The sequence below is a fragment of the Homalodisca vitripennis genome, unplaced genomic scaffold, assembly GCF_021130785.1.
Source record: "Homalodisca vitripennis isolate AUS2020 unplaced genomic scaffold, UT_GWSS_2.1 ScUCBcl_1052;HRSCAF=4182, whole genome shotgun sequence".
NCBI classification, from domain to species: domain Eukaryota; kingdom Metazoa; phylum Arthropoda; class Insecta; order Hemiptera; family Cicadellidae; genus Homalodisca; species Homalodisca vitripennis.
Window position 1 is genome coordinate 65,676 of NW_025777225.1, and position 13,606 is coordinate 79,281.

Consider the following 13,606-nt stretch of genomic DNA (forward strand, 5'->3'; position numbering starts at 1 on the left):
AGCAAAAATATTAGGTCCCGCCCAACGCAAAGAAAAGTGCTTAACGGTTTGGTGGTGGATTGAGTAGCTGCCAATATCGTTATGCACAGTATATTGATAGACAGAAGCCAATGAATTGAAGAGATCCAAATAGAACTTGCAACAACCACTGTTTGAAAAAGTTATTAGGTCCCACAAAAATAATGAGATGTTTCCTGAAGTTGTTGGTAGTGAAACTAGTAGCTACCATTAGTTTTATATTAATTGTAATTATTATCAAGAACCCTAACCCTATAACTAACTACCTCATACGCCATACTTAACCCCGAAATATACTATACTCTACTTCCACCACCTCATCTCTTTCGAAAAAAATCCTTCTACAACCAGAACCTGCTTAGACGATGGTAATGACCACACGAAGGACGTGTCGCTGTCGTGAGCAACATGTTCTCCTCTTCCTGACAACATGATTTACTGAAGTGGTAAAGGGATACAATTGTCCCTCAGATTGATATTTAGATTAAACGTATATTTAGATTGTTTATAAGAATACTCTTTACAGGTGAAGTAAAAACATTAATAACAAAAAGTAATTTTTAGAAATTGTAAATGTTTTACAGCCGTATTTTTCTTCATTATTATTGTATGGGAATTGTGTCATAACTGACAGAGCGCAGTGAATACATACATACGGTCCTTCTTATCCCATACATGTGTTAGCGTAAATATTTCCATCCACGAATAATTTAATTGTTTTGCTTAAATCATGGCCTGTAAATACATTCCCATAATATATCATACATGTATATAGACATTTCAGTAACAGTTTCTGCTATTGATGTCCGTAAAATAGGTCCATAGTTGCATGGCAGAGTAAATTTTGTTGGTGTTGGGTATTTGTAATATAAATTTAAAATACTCGTACATAGCATATGCTTTAAGAAATTGTAATAACATATTTGTTGGTATTATCTTTTAAGTTTGTACCCGTTGAGTTCCAGAGTCTAGAGAAGGAAGAAGAAAAAAGAAGAAAGTGGTGTTTTTTTAGTGGGTATGCCATCAGAATACTATCTGGTGGAGAGCCCCACACTTGTTCGCTTGGTTACGGTAAGACCAAGCGTTCGTGCAGCAATGCATTTTTTCACTACTTAAAAAAAAAAAAAAACATGGTTTGTGTCATATTAATTTTACTTTTTGTTATAGCTCTCATTTTTTTAAAATTTCCTGACTACATGGAAAAGAAGTACGAGTATTGTCTAATAAAAAGGTAATGTATTACTTATATAACTAATAAGTACAAAACACAAACAACTTCAATTTCGTTGGTATATTAAAGTTCAGCTTACAGAGCATCTGTGTACAAAGTTTCATTGCGGGCACTTGTTTGGTTAAGTCTCAGGAGTGACTTTTATACGAGAACGCCCCGTCTAACCGTGCATTTAATTTTGACGATAGGACCTCTGACGGCCGACACCACCTATTTGACGTTGGTATATTAAAGTTCAGCTTACAGAGCATCTGTGTACAAAGTTTCATTGCGGGCACTTGTTTGGTTTAGTCTCAGGAGCGACTTTTATACGAGAACGCCCCGTCTAACGGTGCATTTAATTTAGACGATAGGACCTCTGACGGCCGACACCACCTATTTGACGTTGGTATATTAAAGTTCAGCTTATAGAGCATCTGTGTACAAAGTTTCATTGCGGGCACTTGTTTGGTTTAGTCTCAGGAGCGACTTTTATACGAGAACGCCCCGTCTAACGGTGCATTTAATTTCGACGATAGGACCTCTGACGGCCGACACCACCTTTTTGACGTTGGTATATTACAGTTCAGCTTACAGAGCATCTGTGTACAAAGTTTCATTGCGGGCACTTGTTTGGTTAAGTCTCAGGAGTGACTTTTATACGAGAACGCCCGTCTAACCGTGCATTTAATTTTGACGATAGGACCTCTGACGGCCGACACCACCCATTTGACGTTGGTTTATTAAAGTTCAGCTTACAGAGCATCTGTGTACAAAGTTTCATTGCGGGCACTTGTTTGGTTAAGTCTCAGGAGTGACTTTTATACGAGAACGCCCCGTCTAACCGTGCATTTAATTTTGACGATAGGACCTCTGACGGCCGACACCACCTTTTTGACGTTGGTATATTAAAGTTCAGCTTACAGAGCATCTGTGTACAAAGTTTCATTGCGGGCACTTGTTTGGTTAAGTCTCAGGAGTGACTTTTATACGAGAACGCCCCGTCTAACCGTGCATTTAATTTTAGACGATAGGACCTCTGACGGCCGACACCACCTTTTTGACGTTGGTATATTAAAGGTCAGCTTATAGAGGCATCTGTGTACAAAGTTTCATTGCGGGCACTTGTTTGGTTAAGTCTCAGGAGTGACTTTTATACGAGAACGCCCCGTCTAACCGGTGCATTTAATTTAGACGATAGGACCTTTGACGGCCGACACCACCTTTTTGACGTTGGTATATTAAAGTTCAGCTTACAGAGCATCTGTGTACAAAGTTTCATTGCGGGCACTTGTTTGGTTAAGTCTCTGGAGTGACTTTTATACGAGAACGCCCGTCTAACCGTGCATTTAATTTTGACGATAGGACCTCTGACGGCCGACACCACCTATTTGACGTTGGTATATTAAAGTTCAGCTTACAGAGCATCTGTGTACAAAGTTTCATTGCGGGCACTTGTTTGGTTTAGTCTCAGGAGCGACTTTTATACGAGAACGCCCCGTCTAACGGTGCATTTAATTTCGACGATAGGACCTCTGACGGCCGACACCACCTTTTTGACGTTGGTATATTAAAGTTCAGCTTACAGAGCATCTGTGTACAAAGTTTCATTGCGGGCACTTGTTTGGTTAAGTCTCAGGAGTGACTTTTATACGAGAACGCCCGTCTAACCGTGCATTTAATTTTGACGATAGGACCTCTGACGGCCGACACCACCTATTTGACGTTGGTATATTAAAGTTCAGCTTACAGAGCATCTGTGTACAAAGTTTCATTGCGGGCACTTGTTTGGTTAAGTCTCAGGAGTGACTTTTATTCGAGAACGCCCCGTCTAACCGGTGCATTTAATTTAGACGATAGGACCTCTGACGGCCGACACCACCTTTTTGACGTTGGTATATTAAAGTTCAGCTTACAGAGCATCTGTGTACAAAGTTTCATTGCGGGCACTTGTTTGGTTAAGTCTCAGGAGTGACTTTTATACGAGAACGCCCCGTCTAACCGTGCATTTAATTTAGACGATAGGACCTCTGACGGCCGACACCACCTTTTTGACGTTGGTATATTAAAGTTCAGCTTACAGAGCATCTGTGTACAAAGTTTCATTGCGGGCACTTGTTTGGTTAAGTCTCAGGAGTGACTTTTATACGAGAACGCCCGTCTAACCGTGCATTTAATTTTGACGATAGGACCTCTGACGGCCGACACCACCTATTTGACGTTGGTATATTAAAGTTCAGCTTACAGAGCATCTGTGTACAAAGTTTCATTGCGGGCACTTGTTTGGTTTAGTCTCAGGAGCGACTTTTATACGAGAACGCCCCGTCTAACGGTGCATTTAATTTAGACGATAGGACCTCTGACGGCCGACACCACCTTTTTGACGTTGGTATATTAAAGTTCAGCTTACAGAGCATCTGTGTACAAAGTTTCATTGCGGGCACTTGTTTGGTTTAGTCTCAGGAGCGACTTTTATACGAGAACGCCCCGTCTAACGGTGCATTTAATTTCGACGATAGGACCTCTGACGGCCGACACCACCTTTTTGACGTTGGTATATTAAAGTTCAGCTTACAGAGCATCTGTGTACAAAGTTTCATTGCGGGCACTTGTTTGGTTTAAGTCTCAGGAGTGACTTTTATACGAGAACGCCCCGTCTAACGGTGCATTTAATTTAGACGATAGGACCTCTGACGGCCGACACCACCTTTTTGACGTTGGTATATTAAAGTTCAGCTTACAGAGCATCTGTGTACAAAGTTTCATTGCGGGCACTTGTTTGGTTTAGTCTCAGGAGTGACTTTTATACGAGAACGCCCCGTCTAACGGTGCATTTAATTTCGACGATAGGACCTCTGACGGCCGACACCACCTTTTTGACGTTGGTATATTAAAGTTCAGCTTACAGAGCATCTGTGTACAAAGTTTCATTGCGGGCACTTGTTTGGTTAAGTCTCAGGAGTGACTTTTATACGAGAACGCCCGTCTAACCGTGCATTTAATTTTGACGATAGGACCTCTGACGGCCGACACCACCTATTTGACGTTGGTATATTAAAGTTCAGCTTACAGAGCATCTGTGTACAAAGTTTCATTGCGGGCACTTGTTTGGTTTAGTCTCAGGAGCGACTTTTATACGAGAACGCCCCGTCTAACGGTGCATTTAATTTTGACGATAGGACCTCTGACGGCCGACACCACCTATTTGACGTTGGTATATTAAAGTTCAGCTTACAGAGCATCTGTGTACAAAGTTTCATTGCGGGCACTTGTTTGGTTAAGTCTCAGGAGCGACTTTTATACGAGAACGCCCCGTCTAACCGTGCATTTAATTTTGACGATAGGACCTCTGACGGCCGACACCACCTTTTTGACGTTGGTATATTAAAGTTCAGCTTACAGAGCATCTGTGTACAAAGTTTCATTGCGGGCACTTGTTTGGTTAAGTCTCAGGAGTGACTTTTATACGAGAACGCCCGTCTAACCGTGCATTTAATTTTGACGATAGGACCTCTGACGGCCGACACCACCTTTTTGACGTTGGTATATTAAAGTTCAGCTTACAGAGCATCTGTGTACAAAGTTTCATTGCGGGCACTTGTTTGGTTAAGTCTCAGGAGTGACTTTTATACGAGAACGCCCCGTCTAACCGTGCATTTAATTTAGACGATAGGACCTCTGACGGCCGACACCACCTTTTTGACGTTGGTATATTAAAGTTCAGCTTACAGAGCATCTGTGTACAAAGTTTCATTGCGGGCACTTGTTTGGTTAAGTCTCAGGAGTGACTTTTATACGAGAACGCCCCGTCTAACCGTGCATTTAATTTAGACGATAGGACCTCTGACGGCCGACACCACCTTTTTGACGTTGGTATATTAAAGTTCAGCTTACAGAGCATCTGTGTACAAAGTTTCATTGCGGGCACTTGTTTGGTTAAGTCTCAGGAGTGACTTTTATACGAGAACGCCCGTCTAACCGTGCATTTAATTTTGACGATAGGACCTCTGACGGCCGACACCACCTATTTGACGTTGGTATATTAAAGTTCAGCTTACAGAGCATCTGTGTACAAAGTTTCATTGCGGGCACTTGTTTGGTTTAGTCTCAGGAGCGACTTTTATACGAGAACGCCCCGTCTAACGGTGCATTTAATTTAGACGATAGGACCTCTGACGGCCGACACCACCTTTTTGACGTTGATATATTAAAGTTCAGCTTACAGAGCATCTGTGTACAAAGTTTCATTGCGGGCACTTGTTTGGTTAAGTCTCAGGAGTGACTTTTATACGAGAACGCCCGTCTAACCGTGCATTTAATTTTGACGATAGGACATCTGACGGCCGACACCACCTTTTTGACGTTGGTATATTAAAGTTCAGCTTATAGAGGATCTATGTACAAAGTTTCATTGCGGGCACTTGTTTGGTTAAGTCTCAGGAGTGACTTTTATACGAGAACGCCCGTCTAACCGTGCATTTAATTTTGACGATAGGACCTCTGACGGCCGACACCACCTATTTGACGTTGGTATATTAAAGTTCAGCTTACAGAGCATCTGTGTACAAAGTTTTCATTGCGGGCACTTGTTTGGTTTAAGTCTCAGGAGCGACTTTTTATACGAGAACGCCCCGTCTAACGGTGCATTTAATTTAGACGATAGGACCTCTGACGGCCGACACCACCTTTTTGACGTTGGTATATTAAAGTTCAACTTACAGAGCATCTGTGTACAAAGTTTTCATTGCGGGCACTTGTTTGGTTAAGTCTCAGGAGTGACTTTTATACGAGAACGCCCGTCTAACCGTGCATTTAATTTTGACGATAGGACCTCTGACGGCCGACACCACCTATTTGACGTTGGTATATTAAAGTTCAGCTTACAGAGCATCTGTGTACAAAGTTTCATTGCGGGCACTTGTTTGGTTAAGTCTCAGGAGTGACTTTTATACGAGAACGCCCGTCTAACCGTGTATTTAATTTTGACGATAGGACCTCTGACGGCCGACACCACCTATTTGACGTTGGTATATTAAAGTTCAGCTTACAGATCATCTGTGTACAAAGTTTCATTGCGGGCACTTGTTTGGTTAAGTCTCAGGAGCGACTTTTATACGAGAACGCCCGTCTAACCGTGCATTTAATTTTGACGATAGGACATCTGACGGCCGACACCACCTTTTTGACGTTGGTATATTAAAGTTCAGCTTATAGAGGATCTATGTACAAAGTTTCATTGCGGGCACTTGTTTGGTTAAGTCTCAGGAGTGACTTTTATACGAGAACGCCCGTCTAACCGTGCATTTAATTTTGACGATAGGACATCTGACGGCCGACACCACCTTTTTGACGTTGGTATATTAAAGTTCAGCTTATAGAGGATCTGTGTACAAAGTTTCATTGCGGGCACTTGTTTGGTTAAGTCTCAGGAGTGACTTTTATTCGAGAACGCCCCGTCTAACCGTGCATTTAATTTTGACGATAGGACCTCTGACGGCCGACACCACCTTTTTGACGTTGGTATATTAAAGTTCAGCTTACAGAGCATCTGTGTACAAAGTTTCATTGCGGGCACTTGTTTGGTTAAGTCTCAGGAGTGACTTTTATACGAGAACGCCCCGTCTAACGGTGCATTTAATTTAGACGATAGGACCTCTGACGGCCGACACCACCTTTTTGACGTTGGTATATTAAAGTTCAGCTTACAGAGCATCTGTGTACAAAGTTTCATTGCGGGCACTTGTTTGGTTAAGTCTCAGGAGTGACTTTTATACGAGAACGCCCCGTCTAACCGTGCATTTAATTTTGACGATAGGACCTCTGACGGCCGACACCACCTATTTGACGTTGGTATATTAAAGTTCAGCTACAGAGCATCTGTGTACAAAGTTTGATTGCGGGCACTTGTTTGGTTTAGTCTCAGGAGCGACTTTTATACGAGAACGCCCCGTCTAACGGTGCATTTAATTTAGACGATAGGACCTCTGACGGCCGACACCACCTTTTTGACGTTGATATATTAAAGTTCAGCTTACAGAGCATCTGTGTACAAAGTTTCATTGCGGGCACTTGTTTGGTTAAGTCTCAGGAGTGACTTTTATACGAGAACGCCCGTCTAACCGTGCATTTAATTTTGGACGATAGGACATCTGACGGCCGACACCACCTTTTTGACGTTGGTATATTAAAGTTCAGCTTATAGAGGATCTATGTACAAAGTTTCATTGCGGGCACTTGTTTGGTTAAGTCTCAGGGTCGACAGAGTGCGCTGAAATCAATCCGGCGGCTGTCTATTTGATGCCGTATAAATACATTGATTTAACTTTAAATACTTTGAATCTGACTCGGTGCATAAGTTTAAAGAACTCTATCGCTGCACTCTGTGCCATTGCAGTATGGACGTAATTGGAGTTAACGTGAGTACAAGTGATTAACGATGAGTACAGTTCTAACCTCATTGTGCGACATGTCCATGACATCTGAACTGGATCACGTTTCTCGCCTTCACAAATTCGGGGATACTTCTGCAACAGACCTTGACAATATCTCATGAGCGTTGTGGCGCAATCGGTTCGTTACGGGAGTGATGAGTTGAAGGTTACGAGTTCGAATCCAACCTCAGTACATACACTTTTTGCAGAACTTAAATGAGATCTATATTTATTTTAAATCGTTTGTTTTAGTTATTTATTTTCCTGGAGGGAAGAAACATTTTTTATGAGTAATTGCGGTTATTGCATATATAGTAACCATACATTTATAATATTTAATAACGCTTGTACTATTCATTATTCTTCATAATTAAAGTTATAATGAATTTCACAGTCACTCAAACTAGACAAGGCAAGCAGTGTATAGTTTACGGTGACAACAAATTTAGGGAGAAGAGAACCTTAAAGGATGGAAGTATTACATGGCAATGTTTGGGAAAAACATGCGGAGCAGCAGTTAAAACTGATGCCGACAAATTAAATCTAATTGTGACGAATGATAAACATTCAGGAAGCCACCCTGTAACTTACCGTACATTGCAAACGCCTTCACCATCATCAAAAGTAGTAGGTGTTAGATCACAAGTATCAACACCTGTCCAGAATGATAATTTTCCTGTATCACCCTTACTCTCTCAATCTTTGTTTAAACCAAAAATGATCGACGGAGCCTCCCAAACGGATGATGATCATTTAAAATCAAAGGATGAGCTATTGTCACGAATAAGGCAGCTTGAATACCAGCAAAGTTGCCTCGTTGATCATGTTCAATCACTCAACAAAGAGCTTGAGGACAGAGGTGTCTGCACGTGCCTTAAGAAATCTGAGAAAATCTCAACTTCGGTTCAGACTGCTGTATTAGCAACAACTTCAGCAGCTGTTCAAACTGATGCAACCGAGGAGGAACAAATGGATCATATGAGCATGTATTTGAACAATAAGATAGAAACAGATTTAAAAGCAATTTCAGCTAATGACAGTACCAAATATATACCGAGGACAAACTTAGTCTTTACTAAGAAAGTGAAAGCGAAAAGGAAAAATAAAAAGATAAAACGTGGTAAACAGACTTCATTATTGAACCCAGACGATGACAAATCGCCCCCCAAAAAATACTTTCAACTTGAAGATAGTGATATACAGTTGTATTTTGAGAACATACTCTCCCCTCCACCTGGTGTTCTCCTCCTGAGCCCGGCTCATAGTCACCTAACCAGGCTAACGGAAACCGACAATCTGTCACAATTAAAAAGTGACCTGAAAATTCAAGATTATGAATGGGTGGTTTCTCCGGTGAATAATGGACGCGGTTATGAGACGGGTACACATTGGACTTTGCTTCTGTACCAGCGTAGTGTGAAAACCTTTTATCACCTGGACTCTATCGCGGGAATGAATGCGGATCACGCAGTGGAGCTTGCCAACAGGCTAAGTTCCTCGGGCAGCCCTGTCCCTGCTGTACGAGAAATCGGGTGTCTGCAACAGAAGTTCAGCGTGGAATGTGGTGTATTTGTTCTACAAAACATTAAAACTTTATTTTCCTCGATTGAGCAAAATGTTCCTTTCTCTGGTACGCTGTTTCAGAAGAGCTTTTCTGTTATGCAAATATATAATGAAATTCTCAACCTTAAATCAAATCTAAAATCTGTTTTAAATAACACAAACTCTGAAATTGTTGTAAATAGTAGTTTAAGTAATCGTGGAATACTCAATGATAAGAATGTTCACTCAATATCACATATTAACAATAATAGTAACGTAGATAAGGAAGTAATTAATGATAAGAGTAAACTGATAGTCATCGGAGATAGCCACTGTAAAGAGCTACAACCTACTTTGCAAAAACTTTTACCCGAGTTAATGGTACAGGAGTACTGTTATCCTGGTAGGAGTATATTTTATGTGTTAAGCCAACTACAAACTGTTTTACTAAATTTAAATGACAGAGACCACGTTGTAATTGTAGGTGGCACAAATGACACTAGTCATAATCATTGTGTATCTGTAACAAATCTGTTGTCTGTTATAAAAAAACTATGTAAAGCAACAGTGATTGTGACAGAGGTCCCACTTTTGTACAACATTCCTATCCATAGATTAAACGAAATTATGCTTACCAATAAGTTTTTACTAAATTTCTGTATGTTTTCTGACACTAAGTATTTTCTTTTAAAATCACTCTTTGAACAGAAGCCATTTTGTAAGGAATGGTATGCATATGAATAGTCAGGGAAAGAGTGTGATCTGTTCAAAGATTGCGGGGTGGTTGCAAAACAGTGGTAAATGTAACAGATTTTTACAGATTACACCCACGCCTCAGCCTACAGGGTATTACAATAATGTTTCTAAACTTAGTGTCTCACATTTAAACTAAAGGTTAACGACAAAGAAGTGATATCTGCTTGTAAATATGACGTTGATACAAATTTAGGCAACTGTTATAGTAGTAAAGGTGATGATAACTCCATATGTCAGACTGCTATTTCCAACAGTTTGACTGATGATATACAAATCATCCATCTCAATGCTCAAAGTGTTAATAACAAAGTTGACATCATTAATGTATTTTTAAACCAACATCAACCTGATTTCTTTTGCATATCTGAAACTTGGCAAAATGAACTCAATAGTCATTGTGTTTATTTTAATGGCTATTCTCAATCATCTGCAACTACTCGGAAGTCCCATATACATGGCGGTGTTGCGATATTTTCCAAAGATTTTTACGACACAAAAACACTACAAAACATAAATGAGCTCTCATCTGAAATGGACATTGAGTGTACAGGAATCTCCATTTCGAAAATTAAAATGAATTTAATAGTAATTTTACAGGCCACCTAATGGAAATTTTGATGTCTTCTTAACCATTCTAAATGATATTTTTTCTTTCACTCATAAGACATCGTACCACACCACAATGTGTGGGGACTTCAATATAAATTTTTTAGATAAGACTTGTAACAAAAGACAAAACTTAGTTGACTTACTAGATTTAAACTATTATAACACTGTTATAAAGGAACCCACTAGAATAACTTCTCATAGTGCTACACTAATTGACAATATAATTACCAACTTGCCAGTACAAAATATTATTAAGTCACATGTTATAAGGACAGTGTTTTCTGACCATGATGCTCAAGTTATACATTTTGTTAACTCCAGTAAAAAATTAGTACCCGAAACCGCAACAATAAGTAAGCGATATTTTTCTGACAACAACTGGAAATATTTTGAAACAATTTTAAACTCAGAAACTTGGAATGATGTATATAACTGTAGTTTAACGAACGAAAAATTTGAAATGTTTACTAATACATTTAATTATTTCTATAACTTAGCCTTTCCAGTGGTTAGTAAAAAGGTTAATCTTAGGAAAAAAACTAGCTTGAACTGGATAACTAGAGAAGTAAGAGAGGCTAATCTCAATCTTAACTATCTTAAGTCACTTCCTAGGAATTTAGTACCTGAGAATGTTGTTGAGGATGCTAGGAGTAAGTATAATGGTCTTGTAAAGAATACAAAAGCTAAGTTCTACGATGAACAAATTATGACCTCAGACAACAAGTCTAAAGCTATGTGGAATGTTGTTAATGACACAGTACCTATGAGACGCAAAGCAAAAAATAAATTTAAATATGAACTTTTTGTAAATGGATCGAAAATAATTGATGGCAGCTTGTTAGCGAGCACTTTTAATAGTTATTTTTCAGTAGTAGCCGCGGACATGGTGACCAGCATTCCACACCCATCCGAGCCTGCGGTGCTTGTACCCCCCAGCCCGGTTGGCAGCATGTTCATCAGTGAGGTGTCAGTCTCTGAGGTGTGGGATGTTGTGAGGCGGCTGAGGAGCACGCGTTCAACTGGGATGGATGGTATCCGTGTTGGTATTATAAAAAGGTGTTTTCCGTTCATTTCTATTGTTTTCACTCATTTGGTAAACTCCAGCTTAACCCATGGCATTTTTTCCATCTGTATATAAAATAAGCAAACTCATACCGATATTTAAATCAGGCTCTAAATATCAGATAGAAAATTACAGACCAATCAGTATCCTATCGGCATTTTCAAAAATCATTGAAACTATTATGTGTAATAAACTTATCCAATTCTTTCAGCAACAAAATATGTTTAGTCCGCACCAACACGGTTTCCTCAAAGGTAAATCTACGTCTTCTGCAATTTTTAATTTCATTAATTCCATTATAACTTCTCTTGACCACAAGCTGTACTCGATAGGCATCTTCTGCGATCTCAGCAGGGCGTTTGACTGTGTCAGGCATGACGTTCTGCTGAGTAAACTTGAGGCATATGGCATTCGAGGTGTTGCGCTTCAATTATTTGCATCCTATTTAAAAGACAGAAAACAAGTCGTAGAAATATCCACAAATACAGGTATTCACCATTCAAATGAGGGAGTCATTAAGTGCGGCGTACCACAGGGCTCTATTTTGGGACCAATACTGTTTGTCATCTACATAAATGATCTTCCCAAAAACATCAACCATAGCAAGATTATCATGTACGCCGACGACTGCACTTTACAAACATCAGAGTCTACTGCGTCAGCAGCAGTTGATGCTGCCAACAATAGCCTCGCTCAAGCTTCTGAATGGTTTTTCAAAAATGGGCTTGTTCTCAATCCAATCAAGACAGGCTTTATACGTTTCACAATACTTAAAGCACCCAATAGTCACATATTCCCAGGCAGTGGACTCACCTACAACAACAACTCATTGCAACATTTTTCTGCCACAAAATTTCTTGGGCTGCATTTGGACGCCCATCTCAACTGGGAATCTCATGTAGATGTCATCTGCAAAAGGCTCCGCCCAGTCTGCTATGCTCTCGGCCGCCTTGCTCAGGTATGCAGCATCCGAGTCCTTCTCGCTGTATATTTCTCCTATGTTGAATCAATTTTAAGGTATGGAATTATTTTTTGGGGTATGTCAAGTAACAAAAATTTTCAAAGAGTTTTTCAAAATTCAAAAATGGTGTATAAGAGCAATGATGAAAATGACCAGAAGGGAATCTTGTCAGTTGGTGTTTAAAGAATTAAACATAATGACGTTGGCTGGTCTGGTGGGGTATGAGTGCTGCATGTTTGTTAGAAATAATCCCACTCTGTTTACTGCTGGCGCGGCTTGCCACTCGTATTCAACGAGGGGCGCGCAGCGACTGACAGTGCGGCAACATTCGACTACATTTTTTCAAAAAGGGCCACAGTACATATGTACTGTAGTATATAACAGGCTGCCATCAAACATAAAAAAAGAAACAGGTGCTTATACTTTTAAAAGACTTTTAAGAGAGTACTTTGTAACAAAAGGCTTTTATAAGAAGGACTTTATACAAGACATGTAAACTGTATTTTCCTTGTTATATATTTGTTCTTACTTTGATGTGTTCAATTGTATTGTAATTTGAACGAATAAAATATTATTATTATTATTATTATTATACGAGAACGCCCGTCTAACCGTGCATTTAATTTTGACGATAGGACCTCTGACGGCCGACACCATCTATTTGACGTTAATATATTTAAGTTCAGCTTACAGAGCATCTGTGTACAAAGTTTCATTGCGGGCACTTGTTTGGTTTAGTCTCAGGAGCGACTTTTATACGAGAACGCCCCGTCTAACGGTGCATTTAATTTAGACGATAGGACCTCTGACGGCCGACACCACCTTTTTGACGTTGGTATATTAAAGTTCAACTTACAGAGCATCTGTGTACAAAGTTTCATTGCGGGCACTTGTTTGGTTAAGTCTCAGGAGTGACTTTTATACGAGAACGCCCGTCTAACCGTGCATTTAATTTTGACGATAGGACCTCTGACGGCCGACACCACCTATTTGACGTTGGTATATTAAAGTTCAGC